At 34.8% G+C, this 10,889-nt stretch overlaps 1 long non-coding RNA gene across 4 annotated transcripts; it reads left to right on the plus strand.

Annotated features, from left to right (window-relative positions):
* Window positions 1-288: 288 nt before the first annotated feature.
* LOC110937206 lies at window positions 289-4,292 on the plus strand. 4 transcript variants are annotated; one of them, XR_004890392.1, is made up of 4 exons: window positions 289-762; window positions 2,950-3,115; window positions 3,350-3,411; window positions 3,987-4,292. It is a non-coding gene; the product is annotated as an uncharacterized LOC110937206 (long non-coding RNA). The 4 variants fall into 4 exon arrangements; XR_002590643.2 differs by having other exon boundaries at window positions 291-762; window positions 2,950-3,016; XR_004890393.1 differs by lacking the exon at window positions 3,350-3,411 and having other exon boundaries at window positions 291-762.
* The last annotated feature ends 6,597 nt before the right edge of the window (window positions 4,293-10,889 follow it).

Below are 10,889 nucleotides of genomic sequence, written 5' to 3' on the forward strand. Positions count from 1 at the left end.
ACAAAGCCTCGTTTGTGTTCGTTCGGTTCGTTTACAACTCTACATACATTTATCAACTTTTGTTAATAATGATTTACAATTTCATAATCATAGAGTACAATCTTGGTTCTTATGTGTTGAAAGTAGTAAATGACTTTTGTTTTTTACATCATAATTTTATTTACACCCTTTAATTTTAATAAATTTGTTATACGACCCATTAATTTTAATAAAAGAAAATATTTTTGTTTTCTAACAAATTTATATTACACCTCTAAACTTTAATAAACTTACCTATATACTGTGCATGTTTGGGGTTCCTTATTTTGAAGAAAAAAGTCCTTTTACATGCCCAAAAGTCCTTTTTTTGGGTGTTTGCCTTTCCTTTTTTAGCCCAAAAGTCCTTTTCCAAAGGCAAAAGTCATGTTTTCCTGACTTTTTGTTTCCAAAAGGACTTTTCCAAAAATTGAAAATAAGTTAAGCCAAACATGCCCACTATCTGAACTTTAAGCTACAATGGTTATCAACGACGTCTAGCTTTCTTTTCAATTTCATCATCGACCTGGGTTTAGGGTTTCAAATAGAGGATTTCGATGGATCTGAAACCCTAATTCACCATCCAAAATGTCTCAAACTGGAAAATTAATGCCCAATCTAGACCAAAACAGCACGAAGATCCTCAATCTCACCGTCCCCCAGAGGATGGACCCGTACATCAAGGAGATCTTAATCACCGTTGCTCATGTCACCTTCTACGAGTTCAACGTCGACCTCAATCATTGGGTAAATTCATCTTTTTAGCTTTGATTATGGTTAATTATGGTCCTAATTTGAAATCTATTGGTTTTCTAGAATGAATTTAGGATTTTTACTAGTAGGTTGTTGTTCCCCCCCCCCCCCCCCTGTTTTGAATTGCTATTTGATCTACTGATAATTGATTGCAACTGTGATTGAATGTTCAGAGTGTTTGGTGTTCTAGATGGTATCATTTTTTATTAATTTTTTGTAATGATAGATATAGGTGTATTGAAATTTGATTTTTAAACTTTTAATCAGTTTGGGACTGAAGTTGAGATGTTAGAAATTGTTGAAAAGAAGAAAAGGAATTGGATATAGAATCTGGAATTAGGGTTGCTTATATTCAGGTTTTGTTTCCCTTCTGAACATATGATTTGTAGTAAATCGTTAAGGTTTTGTGATTTGTTAAAATTATGTTTTGTCATCATCAGTTTAGTCATTTAAGTGTGTATATATTAGCAGTTGTTTTACAAAATATTGTGAATAGACGTCTTTGGAAAACTTATAATATTGGACTAAACTAGGTTGAATACGATCTGATGGTATAAGGAGGGAGTTGTGTTTTCTTTATTGATGGTTGTAGGTGTCTCTTTGTTTAGGGTGGTGTGGTGGTTTTGTTTTATGGTAGAGTTAAGGTTCCTATGGGCTGGTTGGCGCATCCGGACACACGTTGCAACAATACATGATGTGTTATCTGCCTGCAATTCCATAAACTATACGTAATTATTTTTGATGGGATGTTGGAAGCAAGTAATCTGCATTTGGTTGCCCATGAAAGGCGATGGAGAATGAATTAAAAAGCATAACTTCATATTCGTACAAACAAATATGAAAATTTTGAAACATAGTTGCATAAGAATGAAAATATTTAGCTACAGCCTATAGAAGAACTGGTTGCATTTGCTAAAAAGGAAAACAAATATATCAAATACAAATGCTAATTAACACCATCAAACATTTTCCCATGCTAAGAGTCTAAGAGATATTTCTACAATTCTTTCTAGAAGAACTTAAGTTAGAGATGCCTTTCAACAGCTACTATACATGAGGTTAAGTAAGCTGAAAGCTTTTTTTGTGTCTTTTCTGTCTCTTTTTGTTGGGTTGCAAGTCAGTGAGACTTTTTTGTTGTTGGGACTACCCCTTAGTTGAGCCTTATATGGCGCCCTTGACCACCATCAAGCCCCATAGCGGATAGCGCCAGGGTACCCCGCCCCCCAGGCGTTAAGGGCAAAAATTTTTTCTCTCCGTGATATGCATAGCGGCGTGTTATGGTGTTTCTCTCTCTCTCTCACACATATATACACATACATATATGCATAATTGAAGGGGTATAAACTCACTACACAATCAAGTAGACCTGGCAAACAGGTTGGTTCCGGTCGGGTCGGGTTGGGTCATGGGTCAAAATGGGTTCGGGTCAAAAGCGTCAAATTGTCAATTACAAAAAAAGGGTTGTTTTGGTTCGGGTCGAAACGTGTTCGGGTCGGAACGGGTTCAGGTTGAAACATCATCCTAATTATAACTCCATCCCCAAAATATTAAACCTCTAGTTAATTGAGCCGGCTCGTTTAAATATTGGCTCAAATTTAGCTCATGCTTTACATAATACATTTACTAGTGAATAACAACAATTAGTTACTTACAATACATAGTAAATCTAACTGTTTGAGGCAAAATGGTAAAATAAAGGTTTAATTGTGTGTAGGTAATACCAGGGAATGAGTGAGCTGCGGGAGTTGGAGAGCTGAAAATATTGAAACCGTGTCGACGTAAAACCCGTTGCGATCCGAAACCCGTCCCGTGCGGAAACCCGTGTCGGCCCGAACCCGATCCGAAATCTGACCCGTTTCTTTAAGGTGCTAACCCACATGGACCCATTTCTTTAAAGTTGTCGACCCGCTTTGACCCGAAAATAACAAGATGGAATTTCAATTGACCCGTTGTGACCCGTTTAGTTAAAATATCTTACGCAAACAAACCCATATAATTTTAAAAGCAATCCAAACTAACCCACTTGAAAGCCTTTGGGTCAAGATTGGCACCTCTACAATCAAGTTATACAACCACATTACACATGGCCTAAGGTGGGTTAAGCCAGTGTGGTTTGAATAAAGTTCTCCTTTGGCTGGCCAAAAAAGAAATTCTAATTTTTCATGTGATAATTCTTTGCAGCAAGATTGTAATGGTCTGCAAACTGATTTCAACAATTAAACCACAAGACAAAGCGGAGCCTCTTGATGTAAGTCCTGACTAGCCCAACTTTCGAAAGTTATGATGAGAGACACAAACTGAGTCACACATACTGAAATTTTGGAGAAAAATACATAAGAAAAACATGGTACTAACTTCTAAGTTTCACTCTTCTTTATAAAACATTTTTCGATGAAAGTTCGTCTATTGCTATAGTTTTCTTTGAAGAATCCATTACAGAACTTATTGCCATCAGCATGTTATATCTATTTACTTTCACTCAGTGAAACATAGCTAAATTTAAAGATTTTGTCTATCAATATGTTATATCTATATACATTCACTAAGTAGCTTTGCTGCATTATGGTTCATGGAAGCATAGTCCAACAGGCAACAGTGATGGAGAATTGAAGTCTTTAGTAAAATCCATACAATTTTAAGAAGGTAATATAATATTCTTTTTAATTGATTAATTTTGATGATTTATAAAACCAGTATAATTAGTGTAAAATCATACTTGGACAATCTTAAAAGCATTTTATGCCTGGTGTCATAATGAAAAGAATGTTTTGCGTAAACTTAACAATTTCCGTACATCATATATTGATACTAAAAACATTAGCTATCAACATCCCGCGGCAAAGCGCGGGTTAGCGTCAACTCGTTGGATACAAAGTGTAACAAATTTATTTTAATACCATAAAGAGAGTCAACTGTTCAGACAAATTATCTGGTTTTTTAGTTGATTTAAAGTGCTTGGATTAACCCATTATGATGATAACTAAAAAAAGTTTGTTTGTTGATTACTATGAATATGAGCCTCTTTACTAGAATGTTGGTAACTATTAGTTATGTAAGCACTGTGCCCTTTGGGAAAGTTAAAGCCGGAACTAACTATTGCAAGTATTTCTATTTGCTCTATCACAAAATCCTTTATTTTGTCATATTAAACCTGCAACCAGTCTTTATAAACTCCATTGTAATAGCCCTATTAATTCTATTCATTGGTTGTTTTGTAGATTGAAACGTCGAACTTGATTATCAAGGAGCTCGCTAAGGAAAATAATGAAGAAAAAGAAATGTAAAATGAAATTGTTGGCTGAAAAAGATAAAGTGGATGAAGATGTTATGCTCAATAGGATGTCATAAATTGAAGCCATGTTAAAGTTTCGATTCGAAGATAACGATAATTTCGATTATTTGATATTTTAGTTTGTATTTTTGTTTTAATGTTTTATGACTTTGAAATAGGAAAAACTGAAACAGAAGTTTATGATTTTGTAATTTTATGGAATGTTTTATATAAATTTGTAATTTTATTGAAATGTAGTTTTCATGAAAAGCGGGAAACTGTAAAATATGAAAACAGGGACACCAATATGGTGGCAATTATTTAATTCAAATAGAAAAATGGTACCAAAATGGTAATGGAAGTCTGGCTAAATTGTGGCAATATTGGTACCAAAATGGTGGCAAAAGGGTGATAAAAAGGTGTAAGTTTTCAATAAAAGCGGTGGTTAAAGTGGGCTAAATGGTAACAAATTGGTGGCAAAAAACCGTCACAACTCGGTAGCAAAATAGGGGCGGTCACAACAACTAGGGTTTGGCACCCTTTGCTTCTCCTGGTCGTTCATTCCAGAACACACACTTTGTGTGTGTTTTGTTTTGTTTCTTTTTTTTTAATAACTAAACTTCCAAGTTTTCCATTTTGGTGCCTTATGTTTAGTTAGTTATTAAGTAGGCCATGACTTACTTATTTTCAATATTATTTACCCCTTTTTAACTAAGTTAAACATTCCTAGTTTACTTAGCGGGTTCTGGGAGATACTACTTTGTTTTGTTTTAAGTCCCGTTAAATCGGGCCTCTTATAATCTTTATTTCCTCAATAGCTTTTATTCACTTTTTATTTAATATAAGGTTTATTTATTAAATTCCTAATATTTGATACGTGGTTGAAAACCGGTGTTCGTTATTGCATAACCTGATGTTTTTACATGGGTTTTAAATTCGGATAGCCTACGTTTAATCAAATATGTGTTTTGCAGGTTTGATGAAGTTTAAGGAGCTTTTCGGGAGCTTTACGAGTCACCAGGTCGAAAACCGGAGCACCGGAACGCGCTGTGGATCAAACGGAAGTACGAAACGAAGAAATCGGAGAAGTAGGCTGGAGAGCCCGTCGCCGACAGGTCCCAAGCCATCGGCGACAGCTTCTAAATGACCCTGTCGGCCAATTTAATCCATAACCAGTCAATTAACCCGTCAGCCACTTTTATGTTTTTGAGAGCCCGTCGGCGACGGGGTGGGACCCGTCGGCGACGGGTAGCAGATTTCCATTACGCGAATTTTTGGGTTTTGTGGCTAAAATCGGTTCTCATTGGTTGAGGAGGCATTCAATTCGTAAGTTACATGTTTTGGGGAGTTGGAACTTTGATCTGGGAGCCAACATTCACCAATCATTCATCTCTAATCCATCTACTACTCACAACATCATCGGAATCACATCAAGATCATCATCAATCACCATCTCACCAATCAATCATCTACAAACCCTAATCCTTCCACCATCATCATCATTCACCAAAAACCCTAAGCATCCACCATCCTCCATCCTTCAAGATTCAAGATGATCTCCATCAAGTTCCAATCATCCGGTGATCAAGCTTCTTCAACCATGAGCGGCTAATCATCTCGGTTTCACCCCGGCGTAGGTAGTTGTTTAATTTAGGGTTTCGAACTGTTTATTGCTTAAACTTTGTGACAAACTGTGTTTGATTTTTGAAACCATTGATAATAGTGTTACATTTGTTGCGAATTCGTAAATTGTCGAACGATGTTAAAAGTTATGACTTTACGAAATGGTTATATGTAATTGTGCATTGTCGTGGTTAGGTTTTACTTGTGTTGATTATAAAGTGCATTCTTGTCCGTTTTTCGAAACGTTGATAGTTATTGGCACCTAAGTCACGGTACACTAAATCCGCTAATCGTATGCAATTGAGTTGAATCTAAAAACGTGTAGAAACCTTAGGTTGGCAATTACCGAAACCGGGTGTGAACCCTTTTTTCTTATTATTGTTTACTAATCAATTTTCTTTCAATCGTTAATCATTAGTTGTTAATTAATTAAATCAATCCCATTAGTTCAAATTCACATCTTTCAATTAAACAAAACTACAAAAATATTTGGCAAGCTTCATAATCTGTGACAATTGTTCTAATTCAATCGAATCCACACACAAACCACATACTCTTCGTGGATCGACCCCTTGCTACCACTAACACATTGTTAAGGGTAATTAAGGCTTATAAATATTATCTTTGACTGGAGCGCGACACTCCGATCAATATTCACCGGGTTTACTTTTACCACTAACGGTATTTTACCCGTTCATTATTATTAACATGGTTTAATTACCAAATTTCCAATTTCGGGGTGTTACATGAATAAACTATTGTTTATTCATGTACCCAGCCTTCTATAAATAGAAGGCCCAACCAGCAGAAGACAATTGAGTTTGAAGCTTAGCATTCATATACAACACACAAACTCCATTGCCCTTCTCACCCACAGAATTCAAGATTCATTTGTATTAGATAATAATCTTACAATCACCTTGTAAACTATTTTGTTTCAAAGTGATATAAGCTTGATAATTCTGTAGGTCTTGTTTCTGAAAGTCTGATTTCCATTTCCACACATCTTTTTCATATCTACTGAAATCACTTGCCATATTACGTGAAAAGAAGTTGTTTAGGCCATACTGGGTCCAATATGTCCCAAAGTTGGTTTCTTTTATTATAGTAGATAGATGATGCATGTATACAAGAAATGTTTTAATAATGATAAGGATATTAAGAGAGTGAAATTGATGATTTTAAAAAAGGGTAATAAATGTAACAAAGGGGGTATGTTTAGCTAGGGGTGTGTAAAAATCCCAAATTAACCAACCCGTAACCAATTAATCAACAAAACGAACCGAAAAAACCAAACCGAATAACAACTGATGGGTCGGTTAATGGTTTTTCTGAAAACTAAAAGTAGCAGGTCGGCTATGGTTATCAGTACTTCCATACTCACCATAACCAAACCGAACCAACATATAGTAAATCTTAGTAGGATTTAGGACTTTTCACCATTTTTTTAATATTTGATGTTTTTGATTGAATATTTTTAGTATTTAGGGGTTATTTCATATTGTTTTGGTTAAATGTTTATTTGAATTTATATGAATATATCATATCACTTTGTTTGAATATTTGGTGATAATCAGTATTAATATTATTAATTATGTGTATTTATCATACTATTTAATATAGTAATGTATAGAAATGTGTAATAACATTTTAATCTAGGATTAAAAAAATTGAGTTATTTTTACCTAGTCCTAAATTCACAGTTAACCACCCATAACCGACTCGCTATAACCTTCAAAATCGATTAACTAAAATCACGATAACCAACCAATTCTGATTATTTAATTTTGACCGCTTTTGTGGTGGCAGAAATTTGGTAGCAAAATGGTCGCTATTCGGTGACATTAGGGCAATTGACACGGGTGTTTTGCCACCGCATTTTCGGTTGCTAAACGGTGGCAACAAGGCAACTGCTACCGTTTTGTGACCGAATATGTTGTGACAAAAACCCTATTTTCTAGTAGTGTGTGGTTGATTGTGAACTTATTTTAAGAAAACAATTGGCCACATAGGTGTATTTTTGTATTGTTATATTAGTTATTTGATTTGATTTTCCAAATATATAATGAGAAAATGCATACAAGAGATAACGAACATTTATTAAAGGCTAAATTGCACTTTTCGTCCTTTATGTTTCAGGGTTTTTGCAGGCGCTGTCCTTTAAGTTTAAAAATTACACTCTATGTCATTTATGTTTGCAACCTATAACAGGCGGTGTCCTTTCTCATAAACCCAGTTAACTTTTTTATGTTAAAACTCCTCACCTTAACTGTAGGGACCATATGTGTAACTTTGTAAACATGAGGGACCTTTAACTCTCTCACCTTACGAATATCTTATTTGCCACATGTGCTCGCCAATCTGTTCTTTTCTGACCCTGTACCTGAAAACAATATTTGCCGCACATCAGGAACCAAATTCCGCAACTCCTTCCAAAGAAAAATGTACCCGAAAACAAAAATGGCCGTACCCGGCTCTGGTCGCCGGATCTGATGGAGAGGGAGAAGAGACTGAGTTGTGCGGCTGTGGATATTTCTAGTAGGCTAGGGTTTGTTCCGAAAGAAAAATGGGAGAGACAAGGGGTTTTAACATTAAAGGTCCCTCATGTTTACAAAGTTACACATATGGTCCCTGTTGTTAAGGTGAGGGGTTTTAACATAAAAAAGTTAACTGGGTTTATAAGAAAGGACACCACCTGTTATAGGTTGCAAACATAAAGGACATAGAGTGTAATTTTTAAACTTAAAGGACAGTGCCTGCAAAAACCCTGAAACATAAGGACGAAAAGTGCAATTTAGCCTTTATTAAATTCACTAGCTATATTGTTTTAATGGATTTACAGATAATGAGCAATGGTGAATACAAATATACAACAGTACTTGCATAGGGCGACTATAAATGCAACGAACAAGAGGATTTCATTTGCCGCGTTCTTCAATCCAAAGCTTGAAGCTGAGGTTGGACCTGCAAAGAGCCTCCTAATGAATACCGGAAACCAACCGTTGTATAAAACATTTGCCGCATTCTCATTAGTGTTATTAAATTTAAAAGTAAAATATCATCGAATAAAATACAAAAATAGGCATAATTGTGAAAGAATTGTAGGAAAAACATAAAAAAAACCAGTTTGTAGGTATTTTGTGGCAACGTTTGTGACGATAGATTTTTGTCGAAAATTTGTAGGAAATTTTGTCATAATTTTGTACCTTACCTTATTTTCGACAAGCTTATTTTGCACGAAACTTTTTGTAGCAAATCTGTAGGTAAGACCAATTTTCTACAAATCTGCTACAAATTTGGCTGTCACAAAGTAGGCAGTTTTCTGATAGCATCTCAAGCAATTCTTCTCGGGTAAGCTGAATGGAAAGACATTTCTCGAGAGAAAATAAAGCTTGAAGATGAAACCCATGAAAGAAAGTTGATCAATTGTCCAACTCTTCTATTTCAGTTAAAATAAGTCTTGCAATTCTCTTATAGAATTTGTATAATAGCTATTTAATCATTGTTTACCTTGAAATTACTCAATGAAGTTTATGTTGTTATTACTTCGATAATAATGTCACGACAAACCCGTTGGGAATATTTTCAAAATAACAAATTAATGTGTAATTTTTTTTTTTTTTTGGTTAATTAAGTCTTAGGAAAAATAAGAAGAGGGAAACGTATAAATGGTTCCATAGAGAGTTGTGATTGTGTAATTGTGATGGTCCAAAGGTTTGTGACATTTCAATTGGTGGATACCAATAATCCAACATGACTATTCATAAAAGATGTCTATTCAAAGGCACATGATGGTTCATATGGTAGTTACCAATTGTGATGGTTTGGTTGTGACTATTCACATATAATCTTATTTTGATATTATTATTGGGTTGTTGTAATGTCGTATTTTCCTTTTGGCTTTGTTTTGTGTTTGTTATAAGTTTGCTTTGTTCCAGCTCCTTACTGGGTTCTATATATATATTTCACCAATTTCTTCGTTTCGTACTTCCGTTTGATCCACAGCGCGTTTCTATAAGTAATAGCAAACAAGAATCATTTGATACACATGAAAAATCTTAGAAAAACCCTTAAAGCCTTTCACTTTTGTGACAGAAACAAAATCATCACTAGTTAGTGACTGGACTCGATGAAATCTGTGGCTAACATATAGACCGTCTCTAAACAAATCTACTAGCACACAACAGTTCTTTAGTGACAAAGTAAAATTAGTCACTAAATGATTTGAAGACTATATCAGAATAAGTGACAATTCAGATTGGTCATTAGTTGTGTCACAAATTATCTAACTTATAATAAAAGACTGCAAATAATGTCTCATGTCATTCTCTTCTTCAATCTCATAAATTTTATTTATATTTGTTTAATAAATTTCTTTTAATATTAATATTAATAGATATCACTTATTTTTATCATTATCTTTATCTAAAATTAATAAATAACTTTAATTTTGCAATTTAGACCCGTTATTTTTTTTTTTTTACTTTTAACCTAAAGTTTTTTTTATCTTTTGCAATAATCCCAACTCTTTTTTATTTTCAATTTTGGTCCACCATACTTTTCATCTTTCCCAAGTTTTTCATTTCGTTCTAAATTTTGTGAGTTAACGCACCTCAACGTGCGTGTGGGGTTCAACATTTTTTCGTATATTTTTTTCCCGTTTGACTGGCCAGTCGCGTCACATCTATTTTTCTGCGTTTGACAAGTGCGTCCAACACGCGGGTCCTGGATGGACTTAGTTATTTTTTATATGTTTTACGTTTCGGTTTAATTCCTCAGCAACGAGCGTGCGTGATTCAAAGATTTTACGTCTGCTTTTCGCTCGGCGTAATTTTTTTCCCGTTTTTATTTATTTTGATTTTACGAGTTTTTCCGGTGTTTGTGGTCGCTGACAATGATATAGTATTGCTACTACTTAACACAGTTTTATGACAACCGCTGCAACGCAAGGGTTTAATACTAGTGTAAGAACAAAACAAATGTTTTTGATATATTCTGTTGTTATGTGACGAGTAACCCATTTGATTGAAAACTCTCACTACAAGTAAACGGGGCAATAGCGGCAACAGTTGGTGCCGCTAATGATACTGATCTGCGCCGCTATTGCTTGGACGCTAATAACCGTATTGTCACCGTTAAGGTACGTGCCGCCGCTATTGATGTAACACCTTTACCGGCGACACTTCGTCGCTAAAGTTGTTCGTCGCTTTTACTTGATGATCATTAG

This window comes from Helianthus annuus, chromosome 4 (assembly GCF_002127325.2).
Source record: "Helianthus annuus cultivar XRQ/B chromosome 4, HanXRQr2.0-SUNRISE, whole genome shotgun sequence".
In the NCBI taxonomy this organism is placed as follows: Eukaryota; Viridiplantae; Streptophyta; class Magnoliopsida; order Asterales; family Asteraceae; genus Helianthus; species Helianthus annuus.